This window comes from Copadichromis virginalis, linkage group LG17 (assembly GCF_057382275.1).
Source record: "Copadichromis virginalis isolate Kocher_CV1m ecotype Utaka linkage group LG17, C_Virginalis_male_GT1.1, whole genome shotgun sequence".
Classification (NCBI taxonomy): domain Eukaryota; kingdom Metazoa; phylum Chordata; class Actinopteri; order Cichliformes; family Cichlidae; genus Copadichromis; species Copadichromis virginalis.
The window spans coordinates 21336436-21355602 of NC_140634.1; the positions used below are offsets into that span (position 1 = coordinate 21336436).

At 41.1% G+C, this 19167-nt stretch overlaps 1 protein-coding gene across 1 annotated transcript in view; it reads left to right on the forward strand.

The window, feature by feature from the left end:
- Nucleotides 1-19167, forward strand: part of plxnb2a.1 (plexin b2a, tandem duplicate 1) — a 231712-nt gene that overhangs the window by 71394 nt on the left and 141151 nt on the right. The window lies entirely within an intron of this gene.

Consider the following 19167-nt stretch of genomic DNA (forward strand, 5'->3'; position numbering starts at 1 on the left):
AAAACAAAGGCACTGCGCACGCGCGTTTTACTCACATCCTATTGCGATATTTCATTTTCCTATCGTTGCCTAACATTATACCGGTATTACCGTGAACTTTATAATATGGCCCAGCCCTACTTATCAGTACTTCTTATGGCCTGTTTTGGAAAGCAGTGGTAAAATCAGCTGCAGAAAGGGGTCACCATTTTAATATACAAATTCATTTTAAACCTAAGTTTAAAACTTTTATTTAAAGAAATCAAATTTTGGCTTTTGTAGCTTTTTAATATATCGGAGCAAACTATGACTCAGAACTGGTAAACGGATCAGTGATTGAGGAATTGTGAGACAGAAGATGAATCCCTGGGACTCTTATCTCCACCTGACCTTTTATGTCGTGCAAACAGCAGGTCAAACACTGGAGTTAACTCTGAATTAAGTTTCCTGTCAGCTGAACATTGATTTTGGCTGTTAGCTTTTTACACCGATGATAAAAACATGACTGACAGGTCAGAGCACAGTCATTGATTCGGCTGTAGTGGGCTTCACTGACACTGATGAAGACACAAACCATGAAAACTTAAAGGTGAACAGATCTTGTTGTGCATCCTGTTGTTTGTTCATTGCTTGAAAAACTGTTTAAACACAATGCTGTGATACATTCACCAGTTTGCAAAGTGGTAAATAAAGATTATTCAGATTTTTTACTTAGGTACATTTGAATGTTTACTTACTTCAGTAGCTTATAAATCCAGAAGATGTATAATGAGAATACATGCACTTTGAAAATCAAATAGCAATTATAGAAAATTATGTTTCTACTTTGCTTTTTATGTAATAATGCAACATATCTGTAAATGAATGACTGTAAAAGCTGACTTTTTAAAGCTTTAAAGTAATTTAAAGTAACGGTGTAGAGTATAAAATATAATATTTAGTGGAGTAGAAGCAGAAAGTTGCATTACACGTCAGTAAATGCATGAAGTTATGTTGCTGCTGGTCCTGTCCGTGCTCTCATCCAGTGTTGTTGGCCACTGCAAGACCGTACTCTAGTACAATGATGTTGGTAGGGGTGGCCAATTGGGGTCCCACCTGTGGCCTGGAGTAGGTCTGCTTTGCATGGGATTGGAAAACACTGTTTCAAAAATGGCCACAGAGATTTTCTGCAGTTAGTGGTAAGAATGTAAAAATGCTGGTTCTGCTTTTCATCAGTCCAACAAGTTTTTACTCGTAGCTTTCTGTTGTATAATGAGTATTACACCCTCACGGGGTACAGTGTAAGAGCGCTGTGGTATTTTATTGATAAATTCCTCCACTCAGACAAAGACCTACTGCTTTTCTTTCTGTGGGCTATATCATATAAAATTCTCAAAGTCGCTTCATTAAAGTGAAGTTGCTGTGTCAACACATACCTTTTGCTTAAGTGCCTTCTTATTATTTAGCCTCACAATGGACACAGACACATGCAGTATTTCTGCAACACACACGGGAGGCTGTCAGGGTGATGGAGAGAGCACAGGAAGGGGCGTCTGATAACGCGTCCAACACAGGAAGTAGTTCTGCAGTAATGAAACAGTTGTGGAGCTGTGCTGATGATTATCATAAACAGTCTTAAGTACAACAAAAGACTGTCTGTTAGTATTTAACAGTGTGTATTGAACAGAGTCGAGATCATATCAGGTGGTAAATCCTTTGAAGTGGAACATTTCCACTCGGCTGTTTCACCTTAAATCAGAAGAGCTCCCGCTGATGCCCAGTTTGAACTGAAAATCAAAGCTTGGTGCATCCATGTTATAATCTTCTTTCCTGTCTTTTGCTATTTTTGCAATTCTGCCACCTGAACATCAGTGGAATAGTGTGAGATTATTAGGGCTCACTCACAGGATCCAAATTCTTTGCAACTGGGGGGGGGGGAGGGAATTGCTGTTTGCTAGAAGATTTGTATTAAGAGGCCCCAGCCTGGATTCAAATGCAGGACCTTAATGTGAGGCTCACAATTGTAACCGAGCCATGGTTAGTGCTGTTTGGAGGCGATCCATCTCTGAACAATTGTGATCCCACTCGGGACTGACAGCAGTCAGTCTCAGATTGAAGGTTTGTAGGCTGGTGTGGGACTTTAAACTGTAACCGGTGTGCACATGGGTCGATTTCTGTGGTTGAAAGCTCTGGAAAACACCCATTAAATGGACTTTAAGTTAAGTTTGTCAAACAGTGCTTACATGTTTTTATATTTGTTGATCAGACTAACAAATAAGGTAATAAACACAGGGTCGTGAGTGAGTGACGGACAATAATTGAGACCAAATAGTGATGAAAAGGGGGAACAGGAGCTTAGGTCCACCACAAAATGCAGAAAATATAGAAAACCGAAAGTGAATGATTGGCCTTATAAAAGAGGTCAACAGAGAACTAAACACATCAGGTAACGTGTGGTTTTGCAGTGGACTGGAAATGAAATGAACATGGGCAGATGGGTAACATAAAAGTGTGCATTGGGGTAATGTGAGCAATTTGAAACTGGCTTTCACAGATGACCAAATAAAAATGCATCAATTAGCTGCATCTAACATAGATTTCCAGATTTTTCCATTAATTAGAACTAAACATCAGACTCGTGACATCAAGTGATCACTTCTGAGTGTAAATACATAAAACTGTCACCAATACTTACACATTTCAAAGTGTGCATTCAGCTATCATCAGACTGTAGCGATGGTAGCGATCGACAGATGTCCAGCCCTATAGTTAAAATTCAAAAGCAGTGCTGTTCATACTTAAAATTTATACACACAGGGAAGACCTCTGTTGACCCCAGGTAGTGCATTATCCATATTCTCTTTCTCTGATCCAGCCTGTGTTAGGAAGACACGCTTCTCCACATCCAGTATTCACCCACCCTCTCATCATCCCGGCCGTATATTCCCAGGAGCCTCTTGACCAAATGTGGAGGCTCAAATTTCAGACCACTGAGACGGGAACTCCAAGAACTTCTGTTCATAGACAACGGTTGAGACGAACACTGTTTGTTGAAATGCACACGTGCAGTTTGTGGTGTTTTTAAATACACTTTAGATCCTGTTGAGTGAAGTGTTGTAATTTTCTTGCTGGTTTTTGTAAATTGCGGTTTTTGGGTTGTATACACAGCTAGTTCAAGGAATTGTTCAAGGGTTGCAATGGGCTGGCTGTAATGCTAGTGACTGCGACAAGTACCAAATGTTCAGCAGCGAAGCCTTCTAAACAAAGATGACCCAACAAACTCTCCAAAACAAAACCTTAACTTTAACTCTTCATTTACCCCAGAGGCTTTAAACCTACTGATCCCAAATCCTTCTCTCTGAAGGGCTATGGCTGAGTAGTCGTGTTTTCACCAAGAACTCAAGAAGATTTCAGGAGAATTGGATTGTTCTCAGGTCATTCATGCTTCCATCTTGCACAAACATGTTCCTACTATCGGGAATAATCTTAGTTTACTCCTTTGCTTTAGGCAAGGGTGCTGCCTGGATGTAGAGCGCTCAGCTGGCCCGTCATACAGATATGATACAAGTTAAAGTTCTGACTGTGCATTATTGAGTAATGTCTGGAAAAGTCAGCAGTGCAGTAAGGCTGTTTAAAAAGAAGCCATTAAAAGATAAAAATTGCATCATAATTTTCTGTAAAACTCCAAAACATATGTCAGGTCATAAAGCTTATAAATGTAATTGTAAACAGCTTATTTTTCTTTTTTTTTAATTTATGTGTGTAAATATCTGTGTTTATGTATTTATATTAGTTCACATGCTTTTTCCTGCACACGCACACCCACGCTCCTCTGGGAGCTGCACAGGAAAGCGCTGGTTTGTTTTGCAGGAGGAAGTTCAGTGTGTCTGCGTCTTCATTTCAGTGTGGGTGTTTGTGCGTCTCGGAGGGGAGCCACAGCTGCGAGGCCTGGCTCCATACTGTAAACTCCACTCGCGCTGGAGAGGACAGAGACTGTCATCGTTACTGTTAACAAGTCCAGCAGCTCCCTTACTAGCTCCAGCAATATCTGCGCTGAATTATTGCACATATAGTGCATGCATAGAAGAGCATCAGCTGCAGTTTCTTTCCAGATGCATTCACTCTGCAATGAATTTGATCAAACAGGATTTATGTCCGACACAAAAAGCAGCCACTCGGATACAGTACCAACATGCTCACGTATACCTTTTTGTATTGCACCGCTTCTCCTTTATTATATCACAGAGCTTCCGTGATTGCACAGGCCTCTATTAACAAAAAGATTTCCGAGTTCCTTCTTCAAATTTGCCCTGCAGAAAAGGTTCTCTGGCAGTGAGAATGACTGTCAGGAGGAAGCAATTGTGCATACAGGGACTGAACGCCTACGTGTGAGCGCGGTGAAAAGGATGCAACAAGCAGTGGATGGATGAAAGAGATTTATTTCCTGGTTAGACACACAACATTAGGTGTGGCTTGGAATTCAAAGTGCAGTGTTTGACTTTAACATTTAATGGAGAGAAAAAAATAAGGTTTGCTATGGTAGACAGCTGCACTTAGTGGCGGGCTACAGCTCCAGAGACTTTCTTGTTTGTTAGTTCACATTTTTATAAATGGACACAGTTAAATGTGCCAAATATATTAGCAGGTCCTTTAAGTGTTCCTATCACAGACAGTCAACACCTGGTTGATTTGATGCTGAAGTAAACTCCATGATTTGGTAGCTTGCAGAACCAATTTCAATAGCAATGTGGATACAGGTTCATTGAGGTTTGTGGGCATTTATTTATGCACATTCGCCTCCGCAGCATTTTAGTCGGGTCTGAACATTGACTGGAATTCTGTGTCGTTTGTTTTTCAGTCATTCTGTCAGAGATCTGCTGCCATTCTTGGGATCATTGTCCTACCCCATAAACGACTTTTAGTCCAGCTTTAGCTACAAGGTGGACCACGTCATTTGACTCTAGAATAGTTTGGTGTACAGAAGAGTTCATGGTTCCCAGCCCTGTGGCTGTAAAACAAGCCCAAATAAAAAGGACGTTGTTCCAGAAGTCTTGGTTGAAGTCTTGCTTGGTTGGTTCAGAAGCAACTTTGGAAAGCTAAGCCATACTGCCATGTTTTAATTTTTTTTTTAATTGTTTTTTTTAAATTAACATGCTAACTGAGGCCTGTAGAGTCAGAGATGTAACTTGTGGGTTTTTGCGGTTCCTCTGAGTTGCCCTGTATCACTTTGCAGTGAATTTGCTGTGAGTTCCAGTCCAGGGAAGACTGTGATATTGTGTTAACACATTGCTGAACACTACAGACCAGCAAACTGTCAAAACGTCTGCTTTTATTGAGGTGGCTAATCAAATGCTCAACTGATTGTTGAGCATTTGATTAGCACCACCTGGCTGCTGCTGTCTTTATTAACTCTTATGAAAGGGGTGAGGCTGTACATGGTTTTTCACATGACTATATAAAAGTTAAACGGTACAGTAATGCATTAATTTGTGCATTTACCATCACTATCTTTTATTCAGGAGAATAACATAAAAATAGTTATTAGATGTCCTGTAAGATTAACTAAAAACTGGTTCTGGAAGGTTTTTTTGTGGCATCTTTATTCCTGCTGTAAAGTTGGGAATCTTAACGTGGGAGTTTGTGGAGGCTGACTCGCTTTTGGAGTCAGCCTCATGTGGACGTCTGAGGAACTGCAATTTTTGGCACATCAGCATTGGTTTCTTTATCTCTCTAAGAAGATTTCTCTGCATTTATTGATAATAGATAAAGAACATACAACTGTTCATGGAGAAAATAAGCTATACTGGACAGAGCAAAATAAAAATCCGCAAATCACCAGCTAAACCAACTTTCAGTTGTTCTTTTACACTTTATCTTCTTCATCTGACTCTCTCTTTCTCTCTCACTGTGCTACCCTTTCCACTCCCTCATGCCCCCCCTCTGCATTTGCCATTACTGTTATTGGTAATAACATTGTAGAGTAGACTAGATTGGAACAGAGCTTTAATGTCCCCGAGGGGCAATTTGGCCTGCAGATGGTATTTTGTTACGAAAGATCCAACCAGAGTGAAATCCAAGGGACAGTATTTTCACACCCACTGCTAGAGACGGGTAATATTGTATTTTAGCTCAGAAAACGCCAATAGTTGATGGCATAAATTACCTCATATACCTGCTGGTGCCACCTACCTCTGCCCTGATGGACTCAATTTGGCTCTCTGTGTAAAGGTTGCTTGGATTTCGGTAAATGACCTGACATTTCTGCACAGCTTTTATACAAGAGAGGGGGAAAAGAAGGCTGATTCACAGTCACATTTTTCTTTGCAATTTGACTCTGTACTTGACAGGCCTGACTCGAGCCCCTCCTCATTATTGCTTAATATATGCTGGATATAGCTTTAATATTGTATCGTAATATGTATAATTTAAAGTTGTGCTGAATTTTGTATGAGGAGGCTGTATTTGAATTCAGGGATGGTGATGCTGGAGGTGACAGACGGAGTATCACGGAAAGAATAAGTTCCCCAATAATTAGTCACAACAAAGCGGGAAAATGAAAAGGCTCATGAATGGATGCAGATATAAGCAGGAGTGGACAAAGACGTGTACGTTCGTCACTAATGAACCGACTTGATCGGACTCTAACAATCACGGGCTGATTATCGCGGCGTCCGCAAGGGCCAACTTATCCGTGTGTGTGCTGATGAAAACTTCGTCTCGCTGTAAATGTGCTGATGCACGATTTAAAAACTACTTTTTAAAAAAAGAAAGAAGTGATCTCTCTCACTCTCTTATCTTGCGTCCTTTATTATATCCCAGCATTCAGATGGGTACAGCGTGAGATGAGAGAATCAGTTTGTATTGAACATGGCTGAATGCAGTGCTGATGAAAGCTTATGCTGATAATAGCTTTTTCATTATGTCCTTAGCCAGGCTTGGCATTTCATTTTCTATTGCAGACAGAGAGACAAGTTCAGATTTTCACCACCGCTGCTTTGGGTGTGTGCCGCGTCTCTGGGCCGGGGTTCGATCGTGTGTTTGGAATATTAGTTTTTATATTGCATTTCTGCTCGATTAAACGCCGCGCAGACAGGGATGTGGGGCACGAGAGGTTGTATTTACGCCTAAAAATAGACGTCTACGATTAATGGAAATCAAACTGAAGCGGCAGATGTTTGAGACTAAATGCCAGCCTGTAGCTCATGGAGCTTGGTAGATTTCATGTAATTTATGCTGCTGTGATCAGTCATGATGTTCAGATATATTTCCCAGATAGGTGGTTATCAGTGCACCAACAGCTGGAAAGCTTAATTAAAAATCAGAAAAGTAAATAGTTGACTGTAGCCTGATACCGTTTGTATTTCCACCAGCAAGCTACTGTAGTTGATTGTCTAACATTTGTCTTATCCATACGCAGTGAAGTGCCGTGGACCTGCCGGCCAAGTCTCGCTCCTGCATTTTAGAATTTGTCAGTGATTTATTTTCTGTATTTACGGGCATCAGCACAGGAAACAATTGGCAGGAAGTATCAACCACACCACAGAAACTTGGTGACATTCAGCAACAAAGTATGGAGTAAAATAATCTGTGCTGGGTCCTGAGTTTTCCCAACTTTCAGCGAAGCAATTGAAGCGACTACCAGTGAGAGCAGAGACTGATATGAGAGGGTGGTAAATCGAATCAGTGATGTTCGTAATGACAGGAGATCAGCTGCAAGGTGATATGATGTGCTTTATGTAGGACGAGGAATTCCGTTTATTTATTTTTTTAACCCCACAAACCAAAGATGGAAGTTAAGACTGATCATGCTGCACAGGGAGAAAACAAAAAAGCCTTAACAGAGCCAACAAAACATTAAAAATTATGTTTAAGGCTTCAGTAACACAGACTGCCCGGTCCCCAACTGACTTTATCTTAGAAAAAAGAGTTTCTTTTCACTTTCTTTCCGGAGCTGCTGTTTCTGTAAACAAGCGGTGTAAAGTTTTATTTTCACAGGAGCGCTCTGTCCCCAACCCCCGGGCCTCGGACCGGTACCGGTCCGTGAGTCGTTTGGTACCGGGCCGCGAGAGTTGAGGCTCAGGTGTGAAATGTATGGTTTTCAGGGTTTTTATCGGTTTTCAGTGTTATTTTTTTAATCGTTTTTATCGTTAACTCTGTTTTCCTGGGTCTTTTCACGTGTGTTATGAATAAATCTCCTTTTTTTCCGGTACAGGTACTAGTTTGATTTTGTTGTATTTATCCGCGACACCTTAAAGGCCAGTCGGGCATAAACCGGTCCGTGGCGCAAAAAAAGATTGAGGACCGCTGCTCTAGTGTGTCCAAAAATCTTAAGCTGTCGCATGGACGTGGTTTGAATGTCGATGTCAGTGAAGAACAAATCTGTGAGGATGGTGTCGATGGACGTGGATGTCAGTAGGGTTTTACCCCGTCTGTCACCTCGACATTTCTGGACACAAATGGTGACTATGATTTATAAAGACCCGAAGCCTTGGAACCTGCTATTGATTGTGTTCCTTGAGGTCAAAGGACAAGGAAGCCTAGAGCTGTTTTCCAGTAGACTTACTTGTAACCTTTTTTTTTTTTTTTTTTTTTGACTAGAGGAGTCTCCCCCTGCTGGCCATTAGAAAGACTGCAGATTTAAGGCATTTCTGCATTAACTTGGACCTCAAATCGAAGCTACATCCATCTTTTATATAAAGGCTTTTATATAAAGGGTGTTTCAACTCACTTTTTTCTTTTGCTGAATTATTGCTGTCAGTCTCCCTGAAATAAAAGGAGAGGCATGCAGTGCTAATGCTGAGCTCAAACACAGCCTTAGGCCTGAAATAGAGAAATCCGTCTCATTCATGAAGCAAATTAAACTTATGACATCATATAATAGGAGTCAAATTCTTTCATCCTAAAGGACAAATTGTTTATTTGTTTTTGTTTTATTTTTTTCTAGCACTGAAATTAAGGTTTTCAAAATGGTCCGTCTTCCTCTCGCCCCCAGAATTTGTCATGGTATTCTTGGAATGTCATAAAAAGATGACGTTGAAATATAGACACAAGGAAATTTGGAAAATAGTTTATAGTTAAAATAGTTTAATAGTTTGAAGTCATACTTGGAAATTTCAAATGTGTTCAGCACATTGAAACATGACCATAATAAACTAGGAAAGAACATTTTTATCCACTGAAGTCACTAAAGCTGAAAGTAATGGACAGCAGTGGGAAAAGTCATAAATTTAAAGTCCACAGCATCTGCTCGGTTTCCACACCCTTCTGGTTGCTTCAGATTGGAAGTCGTGGGATTTTTGTTTACTCGGCAAACACCACATGCTTCTGATCTGTGCAGATACCCGTCGGGAGAGACTGATATTGTGTAAAAGTCCATTCCGCTGCCATCAAGCCTGCTCTCTGTGTCTCCCTTTATCCCTGAGGAATGTCAGTCACGTTGAGTAGAACCAGATGTGTTCACCCCCACCTTTCCAGCCATCCATCTCTTCCGTTTTTATCCACTTTGAAGATTTTTAAAGATTAATGTGAGAATTCTGTGAATTTCTCACTTTTTTTTTTTTGTAATTTCTTTCAGCTACTTTATTTCACCACTAAAAGAACGATACGAATGTTCAGGAGCCCATCAGTTTCCCAATCACACTGATGTCCTAGTGTAGTTTTAAACTTGAGACTTTTTTTAAAAAGTAGGAGGAAGTTTAGATTGTGTGGGGTTTTTTTTTTTTTTAAACAAAGGTGTTTATTTATTTATTTATTTTTAATGCTGTCATTAGTCATAGCAGAAAGCTGAAAAAGTCAACTACTGTTATCTCATGCAGTAAAATGACAGGCACTGGGTAAAATTTAGACCAAATATCAAAAAAGCATTGGATTTATCCATTTATTGATTGGGAAGTATGCAAGAACACCATCATAAATTATAAATAATATTAATAATAGAAAACTGCTCTTTATTAAATGTTCATTTGGATATGTTATGTGGTGTCATACCTAAGGAATGTCACACTGAAGCTGAGAATGTGTTGCGTTTTTATCACATTCACGCTTTAATGTGTGAAACCATTCACCTGCTTTTAAGTACATTGCGTGCCTTGTACATGCGAAGGTGTAAATTAAATATCAGTCCACCTAATCACATAACAGCAGTTTCTACAGGTGCTCAAATACTTTATGGGCTTGAAGCATCCATCATTCTGTGTTAGCTTGAACTACATTTCATAGACCTGTAGAATCAGATATTTAACCTATAAGGAGCTCGCTCACCTAGTTTTTACATGAAATTAATGTTTTTGAGAAGGTAAATGTGAGATGGTCAAGTGTGGGATATCTGATGAACAACTTCATACATGTGCTAACTAATTTGCTTATCCATTATTCATAACACCAACAGCTGGTGCAGTTTATTTTAAAGACATGTCTTACACTTATAAGTGAGTAACTTTCCTGCTTTTCACACTCCAGGGCACAATGCCAGTGTGCTGTTTGTACAGCGGTTGCTAATGATCACAATAATTACATCAGTTTTGAAAAGAGATTTCTCTAAATTGTTGCCAGTCAGTTAAAATAAATTGATTTGGCCTCAAAATGTAGCAATTTTAAATTTGAATGCAACCTTGAAATGATGGGTTTAATGTTGTAAACGCCACTCTTGCTCATACTGGTTATTTAAGCATCCTCTGCCACTATTTTAAACTAAAATTACAGATGTGAAACCTTTGAGGTGTGAAAACATTGTTTAGATTCTGGCTTTCTATATTTATGGACCAGTCACAGGAAGTAAGATGACGTCTTAAGTAGTCAAATTGAAATATATCAACACTTGGTATGGCTTATTGCTGTTTCAGAGAGAATGAGATGATATGAGAGAGAAATGCACAAAGTGGTAACGAAAATAAACCCAGTAGTTTCTTTTCATTTGCTCGAACTGCACTAAGTGAAGATATCAGGTGCACTTTCTACTTTCATAGGCAGATGCCTCTTATATAGGTGATGATGGGACATTGATCAGTCATGTGATCATGCAGTTACAAAAAAGGTTAATTTTAAATACGTTTAGTGTAAAAAGTGATTTTAATTTTGAGGCATTCAAATCAAGCTGATCGATGATCTTCTGATACTTTAAACAAGGTCATTTTTGAGGCATCCTTATATTTTTGCCTCCCATCATTGATCCATGAGACAAGATCCGTTACACAGTAATTCATAAGGACGCGCCGTCAACTACAGCCTCCTACAATCCTGCATAGACTGACCTTCAGCTGCCTGGACCGGCGCCCTCTGGGGGCTGTCTGCGCACGGATTTTAGCATCCAACCCAACATGGCGGCTCATTTCATAACTTTCTCTTATATTCCAGGAATAGTCCAGAGACAGTGGTGACTGTTCAAAGTTTCCTGCAGTGTGTGGTTATAGCCTAGCAGGCACTTTGTTGTGCTTCAAACACAACAGGATTCTAACAGGTCTGCTCACAGGTTTTTCACTCTGAGAAAAAAAGATGTCATCTTGTTCTATGGAGACATGTGCATGTCATTTTACAGACTCTTAACTTGTATCTTTTAAATGTTTCGAAGTTAGACTTTAAGTGACCGAGTCACTGTGGTTATGTTAAGAAGCTCAGGTTTATAAATGTATGGAAGTAAATGAATGTGGAGGAGGAGGGTGTGCAGTCGGCCTTCTCGGGGGAAATAAAGGAATATTGCCAACGTTTGTTGCAGGATAATGTTCCCTTGTAAATCTTTGGAAATAAGTTTTCATTGAGAGATAAATTGAGGTGGGAGGAGGTGAGATATTCAGATGGAAAAAAAGAGTTGAAGAGAGGCAGAAAGATCCTTTTTTTTTTTTTTTTTTTTTTTCTTTACTGTTTGCACATATTGGTGTTTGGTTGGTGCATCTAAGATTTGTCTGACCTCTGTCTTTTTCTCAATTCCTGCTCTTTACCACTCTCCAAACATATCTCTGTATACAAAGAAATTCCTCCACCAACATGGATCCGTTTAGCTTTCCACTTCATTTCGGAGCCGGGCTGTCTCAGCGGCCCTGATCACAGCGTACTGATAGAGCCAGATTCAACAGCTCCTGTCGGACTGTTAAACAAACTGCTGCGGCTCTGTTCAGCTTGCCAACCTTTATCTCTTCCCTCCCTCGGTTCAGACTTTCTGCCTCCTCTTTTTCTTCTCCTTGAGCTTAAACATTTGTGGGGGGTGTAGTTTCTCCTATTTTTGTGACAAATTTCCTGCTTTACACAAAGCTGTTGCTTAATGTAAACCACTTTGTGATTACGTATTGGAATGTGTCAAATTGGCCTTCATCCTACAGCCCAGTCTCACCACAAAGGATAATGGTTGGTGTTTAAAGGGGGTTGAAACAGTCGTAGTAACGTAGGTGAGCTTTTGTGTTGCGATGTGTAAACATGTTTGGCCTATTCAGACATGTTGTCACCAACACAAGTTTTGATGACTAAATTAGAACCAAACCATCCAGACGTGTTTTGATGCTTATCTGGGTTACGGGAGCAGGAGTACCTCTCCTGGGAGACCTCATTCAGCTCTTCTGTGGGAGGCATCAAGACATTCCCAAGCCAGCCTACAGATTTAATCTTTCCAACGGGTCCTGGGTTTGTGCTGGGAAGACAGTGCCGAAACACCTCACCTAGTCGGTGTCCAGGAGTCATCCTAGTCGGATGCCTGAACTGCCTCAGCTGACTCCTTTCGATGTGGAGGAGTAACGGCTCTACTCTGAGCTGCTTCTGTTAGCAATCTTAATGTTTTGGTCACTACCCAAAGGTGAGAGTAGGAATGTAGATCGACTGGTAAATCAGCAGCTTCGCTTTCACGCTCACCTCTCTTCACCACAGCAGGCCGAAACAGTGTGTGGATTGCTGCTGACACGCCACCAACACCCCAAGTGGGTAACCAAACAATAAAAAATTTTGCATATAAGATTCTTTTCTCCATACCCAAGTCTTTTGTTTAATCTGCAGCATCGGCAAATGTGTAAACCTACTGACCCCACTGGCACTGCTTCATGTCTGCTTATAGAACCAAATGACTGGGTTTGCATCAGATGTTAGTGAGGAGGATCTCCGTCTATGCTGCTCCCCTTGGAAAGACATGGGAACTATTCTAAATTAAGGGTCGTTTCTATCCAATATTCATGTCACATCTCTGCTCCTCCTCAGGTTCTACAAGCTAACGTGCCAAGAAACATGTGCACAAACCGTGAGCGCCACGTCCATGAGAAGACGACGTAACACCAGACTGTAACATTAACGTTGATCATGACCCAAGATGAAGAACTTTGCGATCCTGCTCTGGCTCTGGCCATTACATCGATAAAGACCACCGTGGTCCCGCTGTGTTATTGATGCAGAGAGGATTTGCGTGTTTTGGCTCCAGTGTGCATTATAGTAATAATGCAGAGGTCTGTGTATCAGTCCTGTTCAGAGGCCTCATTACATTTTTGAACTCTGAAAAAGAGCAGCACAGTTGCATAAAGACTCAGTACAGCACAGTTTGGATGAAGATTTCTCCCTGCATGCCTTTGGCCTCATAAACAATCTGTGTGTGTGTGTGTGTGTGTGTGTGTGTGTGTGTGTGTGTGTGTGTGTGTGTGTGAGTGATCTGGTGACACAGAGCAGAAGTGTCCTGCTTTGCTTTCCTGCGGGATGAAGGGATGGAGAGATGGATGGAACGAGAGAGGTGGCGTGTTGTTTGGGAAGTGGGTCAAGAGGAAGTTGAGGGTGTGTTTTTTTTTTTTTTTTTTTTTTTTCTTAAAGTGTGTGTACATGTGATGCTTTACAGCTGAGACCGGGTTGTTGGTCAGTATGGGAATTTGGTCTTTTGTGTGTGTGTGTGTGTTGATGGTGCATAACTTAATTCCACCGGGAAGCCAAAGCAACAGCGCGCCTCTGCTTCCTGTCCTAATTGCTTAAAGTCCCACACAAATAAGCCTGCACGCACACGCACACATACACATTTGGAAATCCCATGTTTAAAAAGGACTTATGCAGATGCTCTTAGCATTTGCATAGTTTTAACATTCATTATCCTTTTTGACAAAATAGCTAATTTATTTTTTTCACAGTGCTTGCACACACATTCCCCCCCTTTCTGTTTTGCCTCCCTGATTTCTGTGCATCCTCCTTAAGACGCTGCGGCTAATGTATTAGCACCTGCAGACATTAGCGTTGATTAGTGGGCATGTTTGTGTCCACCTGAAGATTATTCACACCAATTCATGAGCAGAATACGAAGCCATGTAGCTGCTGCACACTCCCCTTTCGTCCTCGGTTTGTCTTAGACTTTGTCCATCTGCTGCTGCCTGGTGACGGGCAGGTAGCGCAATCGAATTTTGCACGAGCTCGGTCGTTGGAAGCAGCTGCTGCAGTTTTTATTTAGGGGAAAGTGCAAAGTGTGTTTGGGGCAGCCTCTGTTTTGACTGTCTCTCTTGGCTCGCGCTGTGTATGTGTGTGTTTTTCTGGCACAGAGGTCAGAGCATGAGCAGAGTGGCATCCCTGCCTCCAATCTGGACCTGCTGGGTGACACTCCATCCTCCGTCTGCCTCATTTGTATTCCAGCAGAGCCAAAAATGGAAAGCAAATCAGGATTTATATTTCTGCCCCCTAATATAAATCATTGCAATGTGGTAATGCATTCAGTTCACATCACCATCACACTATATATGTAAAAAAAAAAAAGTGCTGAAGAAAGTTTTAAATCAAAATAAAATGCAGCCCAGGTCCGTTTAGCTTTTTCCTACCATTTGCTGACTGACAGCAGAGCCCGTTTTTGAATCCCGTTCAATAGAAGAAGCATAGTGCAAATGAAAGAGGCGGAGAGGAGGTCAGTGCAGGGTGAGCTGAAGAGAAGAATGCACAATAGCCTTCTGAAAATTTAATAAAACTCACGGAAATGTTTCAGATATTTTCAGATTCTTGTGTTTCTGTACCTGTCAGGGCTCCAATTAAGGAAAAAGAAAGTTTACCATTTTATCTCTGCACATAGTGCACGCACCGCAGGTCGAGGTATTCCTTTATTTTACTTAAAATGATCTCAGCAGAGAAGAATACATGCCGTTTTCTTCCAATTATCATTTTCAGAGCTACTAATTTTCATTTACTATCTTGTCATTATGAGACAATGGGCTTGTGATTAACTGACCTTTTGCTAGTCATAAGAAAATTGTATTACAATATTTAAAAGTATTTTAATTATAATGCATGCTTTTTGGATTGACTACCACAGTCTCTAACAGCGGTTGAACTTTAAACTTTCATATTATTTATAGTGTGTTTTAAGTCATTTAAGTGTTCTGCAGTAGCCCGACTGACAAAGTGGATTCCATTTTAGGATTGCTGTAGTCCAAAAAAAGAGATTTCTGTCTGTAGTCATATATATATTTGGCAGTGAGACTCCATCAGTAAATAAGTGGAGGAATGTTTGCTCACTCTTCTTTGCGATGTTGCTTCAGTTCACTGAGTTTTGCACTTATTCCTCCCTGCACAGCTCTCTTAAAGTCCCACTTTTACTGGGCCACTGCAGCAGCTCGATTCTTCTCTTGTTCATTTATTCTGTCGTAGATGTACTGCTGTGACTGGGATCATTGTCCTGTCACATCACCCAGGTTAGGGCCAAGCCTCGAGGTTACTTTTGTATACAGAGGAAGGAGCTTTTGGTTGACTTGGTGACTCCAAAATGCCCAAATCATCACCCTTCCACCATGCTGGTAGCTGGTATGAGGTGTTCATGCAGATATGATGTGGTGCAATGGTGGAGATGGGTAGCAAATGGCCTGCATTTGTATAGCGCTTTTCTAGTCCATAGGACCCCAAAGCGCTTTACACTACATTCAGTCATTCACCCATTCACACACACATTCACACACTGGCGATAGCAAGCTACATTGTAGCCACAGCTGCCCTGGGGCGCACTGACAGAGGCGAGGCTGCCGGACACAGGCGCCACCGGGCCCTCTGACCACCACCAGTAGGCAAACATGGGGTTAGTATCTTGCCCAAGGATATTTGGCATGCAGCCTGGGATCGAACCACCGACCTTCTGATTAGTGGCTGACCTGCTCTGCCACCTGAGCTATAGCAAAGTGGTTTGCAGATGCACAATAGGTGTAAAGCAACCTAAATATTGCTGAGCTGGCATTGGGATTAATGCTACGTCCACACTAGCCCGGATAAATTTGAAAACGTGTACGTCTGAAAACGATAGTGTGGATGCGAAGCGTTTTCAGACGTTTTCACAGAGTTCTTCATCCACATTGAAACGGCTGAAAAAATTCGACCTGCCTCATATCTGTCTGCCACTTTTTAAATTTTCGGCTCTTTGAAACGTCGCGGCAAAATGTTGAGGAAAAGCACCGAGTTTTTTAAATGGACTAACAATGAGGTGGAGCTGTTGCTGCGAGTAACACAAAAATACAAAGTTGCAAAAGAGAATTAAAAAATTTGAAGAAAAGCTATCTGAGCAAGCAGACTGATACAAAACAACTGCTGTGTAATGCCCTCCACTATCTTAGTTTAATTGGTCACATGACTGCATCACATAACTAAAATGTGTCATTGTTTTTGAAAAGGCTCCGGTTTCGCTGTCCACACTACAACGCGACCAAAAACGCCGTCTCAGTGTGGACGGAAGGCCAAAACGAAGAGAAAACGTTGCGTTTTCAAACGAAAACACATTAGTGTGGACCTAAATGTACCGGGATTGTGACTGAGGTTGACTTCATGGTCTCCCTGAACTAACACAATGTTTAGAATACACTAAATAATCAAAGTCACACTTTAATGTTCATTCCTGAAACATATCTACATTTACCTGCATTTATAAATGAGCCAAAATTTTATTAAAGAGCCAAAATTCACAGGAGTAAACAAAAAGTAAAAGGTAAAAACAAACGTTTTGGGGTTTGTTTTTACCTTGAATGCATCACAGTAACTATTTAATCACTGTTTATCGTATAAGCCTGTCCACGTGAGTTTTAAAAATATGAGGATTCATAGAGCATCTCAGTTTCAGCCCCTTGAATGGTTTTTGGTCATAGGAAGTGTAGATTGCCGTTTGGGAATAACATGAACTTGGAAATGTGAGTCACTCTGTTGTGTGTCTGTTTCTTGGGGAAGAGGCTGTATCTTCTGTTGGACTGCTGCAGGATTTATCATCATCCACACACACGTGTCGAACAAAAGCCTCCAAATAAAAACATTTTAAAAAACAGAATTTGTCTGATTTGTAGCTAAACCTCAGTTGCTGTCGTTCCTTCAAGATTTAATCCGTCGCTTTGGGTTATTCAGACGCCAGGTTTCCTTATTCTCCACGTCATCTCGCGGCTCTGTGCGCTTTAGAAATAAAAAGCACTTTTTTTGTGTGTGTGTGTGTTATACTTATCGTAATATGATAACTACTCTATAATTGTCAAGTGAGCGGTGTGGTCGGCTCCTAAAGCCCGGATGATGAATGTTTGTTGTCTTTACGGTTTTCAAGTTACTTCCTGCTGATGGAAGGAGACATTGTGTCGACTGATGCTTCGCCATCTGGATCTTTTAGATGCTGGATGTTTAGATGCTAGAACATATGGACACACACACAGATGCACACAGACACACACGCGACTGGGCGCTGGGATCCAGAAGCATATGGTTCTTTGAGATAGTCGAGACAGACTGGGCTATTCTGTTGGATAGCACCGAGGGCCTCGACATTGTTAGAAGTGCTGCCAAACAAACTTCACCACACAAACACACACACACAGTCTCGCCTCACTAGCTTCTTTTTCTGCTGGTTTCAGTGTGATGCGAACGGAGGCACGGACGACCTTAATTCTTGTTTCTGGAGCAGAGGCGAGCAGCGTCCTCATCGCAGTGTGAAATGAAATTGAAGATACCTGTGAACCGTATTACTGCAGGCTTATTCAGCAACATTTACACCTCAGCTGGGCTTTGTTCATTAAATGTTCTCAGCGTCTGTAGCTTTTTGTCTGCTTGATTGTCTCATTATGAAGATTAGTCCCCAAATTGATTTTTCTTTTCTTTTTATCTTTTTAGTTTAAAAAGTCCTTTTGTTTTACCTGGTGTGCCTATAAGCCTTAATGCTATCAGTATGAGAGGGAAAACTGAGACCCTCTCTCTGTATTATCACAAATTAAAATGCCTTTAGTTTAATGTATGCCCCAGTGAAGGGCTCTGTTTAAGCTCGGGCACAGCTCCAGCTTTTTGTTATTAGTCCAGGCAGTAATATGTCTTTTCTCTAATAGATAGTATAATATTTCTGGCTCTTGCTGTGAATGAACTAGGTTTAATTAAAAATGCCATCACTGGCTTCGCTGTGATCTCCACGCTCGTTATGTAGCAGGCTCTGCAGCTCTCAGGACACACTTCATTTCTGTTTTTGTGCACGGAGCAGGCTGAGGTACCCAGACTTTGTATGGAAAATGTGACAATAACCAACAAATGAAGTCCAGCTAATTCATAGCTGGACATGAGGCTCGGTCTACAAAAATCATGAAGTATTTGATGATTTGTGGTGTTGCTGTGTTCTGATGGCACATGCCTTTAGTACATAATAACTCATAATCAGAGATTTAAGTGTTTATAACACTTTTAATTGATAACGTTAAGACTAGGGACAGAGTCCAGAACACATGGACTAGTTATCATGCTCAAGAAACCAGTTTGAGATGATTTGAGATTTGAGCTTAGGCTGAACCGTTGATACAAGGCAGGATGGAGCAATGTTTTCATGGTATTCATACCAAATTGTGCCTCGGCTATTGAAACTTATCAGACCAGGCAATGTTTTCCAGTCTTCTGTCTTATTTTGGTGAGCCGGTGTGAACGATGGGTTGGTTTTCCTGTCCTTGGATGACTTGAGTGACACCCGGTGTGGTCTTCTGCTTCAAGGTACGATGTGTTGTGCAATCAGAGATGCTCTTCTGCGTTCTCTTTTGGTTGTAATGAGTGGCTATTTGAGTCACTGTCGCCTTTGTATCTGCTTAAAGCAGCCAAAGGGCGTTCTCCTCTAAACTCTGACATCGAGAAGACATTTTAACCCCGTGAACTGCCGCTCACTGGATATTTTCTCTTTTTTGGGCCATTCTCTGCAAAAACAAGAGATGGCCGTGTGGGAGAATCTGAGCAGATCAGGAGTTTCTGAAATATTCACACCAGCCCATGTTGCATGGTTAGTCAGATAGCTACAAACTATGA